We start from the raw sequence: 1,464 nt of genomic DNA, 5'->3' as shown, positions 1-1,464 counted from the left end.
TAATTTTTAAAATCAAATCTTTTTAAATTGTTTTTCAAATCATATCTTTTCAATCACATCTTTTTAAAACCATAACTTTTCAATCATATCTTTTTAATCACATCTTTTTCAAAATAGTTTTCAATCATATCTTTTTTATTTCTAATTTCAAAATCTTTTTCAAAAATCACTTGATTTCTTTTCCACTCTTAGTTTTCGAAAATCAATTAGTATTTTTCAAAATATTTTTAAAATCTTTTACTTAATTTTTGAAAATTTCTTCCCCTCTTCTCACATCCTTCTATTTATGGACTAACACTATTCCTCAATGAACAATTCGAACTCCATCTCTCTTGATAAGTTCGAATTCTTCTACTTCTTCCTTCTATTTTTCTTTTTCTCTGACACCTCAAGGAATCTCTATACTGTGACATAGAGATTCCATACTTTCTTGTTTTCTTCTCTTTCATATGAGCAGGAGCAAAGACAAAAGTATTCTTGTTGAGACTGACCCTGAACCTGAAAGGACCTTGAAGCGAAAGCTAAGAGAAGCTAAGGCACAACTCTCTGTAGAGGACCTAACAGAAATCTTCAAAGAAGAAGAACCCATGGCAGCCGAAAACAACAACAATGCCAACAATGCAAGGAAGGTGCTGGGTGACTTTACTGCACCTACTCCCGACTTCTATGGGAGAAGCATCTCTATCCCTGCCATTGGAGCAAACAACTTTGAGCTTAAGCCTCAATTAGTTTCTCTAATGCAACAGAATTGCAAGTTCCATGGACTTCCATTGGAAGATCCTCATCAGTTTTTAGCTGAATTCTTGTAAATCTGTGACATTGTCAAGACTAATGGGGTTGACCCTGAGGTCTACAGACTTATGCTATTCCCTTTTGCTGTAAGAGATAGAGCTAGGATATGGTTGGACTCACAACCTAAAGAAAGCCTGAACTCTTGGGTAAAGCTAGTCAATGCCTTCTTGGCAAAGTTCTTTCCACCTCAAAAATTGAGTAAGCTTAGAGTGGAAGTCCAAACCTTCAGACAGAAGGAAGGTGAATCCCTCTATGAAGCTTGGGAAAGATACAAACAATTAATCAGAATGTGTCCTTCTGACATGCTTTCTGAATGGAGCATCATAGGTATTTTCTATGATGGTCTGTCTGAACTGTCCAAGATGTCATTGGATAGCTCTGCTGGAGGATCTCTTCATCTGAAGAAGACGTCTACAGAAGCTCAAGAACTAATTGAAATGGTTGCAAATAACCAATTCATGTACACTTCTGAAAGAAATCCTGTGAACAATGGGACAAATCAGAAGAAAGGAGTTCTTGAGATTGATACTCTGAATGCCATATTGGCTCAGAACAAGATATTGACTCAGCAAGTCAATCTGATTTCTCAAAGTCTGTCTGGAATGCAAGCTGCACCAGGCAGTACTAAGGATGCTTCATCTGAAGAAGAAGCTTATGATCCTGAGAACCCTT

General features: G+C 36.7%; 1 non-coding gene across 1 annotated transcript; it reads right to left on the bottom strand.

Moving 5' to 3' along the window:
* Positions 1-992: 992 nt before the first annotated feature.
* On the bottom strand, positions 993-1,100 carry LOC130938450 (small nucleolar RNA R71). Its single transcript, XR_009069615.1, has one exon. It is a non-coding gene; the product is annotated as a small nucleolar RNA R71 (small nucleolar RNA).
* Between the last annotated feature and the right edge of the window lie 364 nt (positions 1,101-1,464).

This window comes from Arachis stenosperma, chromosome 6 (genome assembly GCF_014773155.1).
Source record: "Arachis stenosperma cultivar V10309 chromosome 6, arast.V10309.gnm1.PFL2, whole genome shotgun sequence".
NCBI classification, from domain to species: Eukaryota; Viridiplantae; Streptophyta; class Magnoliopsida; order Fabales; family Fabaceae; genus Arachis; species Arachis stenosperma.
Note: the sequence above shows the minus strand (reverse complement) of the source record. Positions and strands in the feature narration are given on the sequence as shown.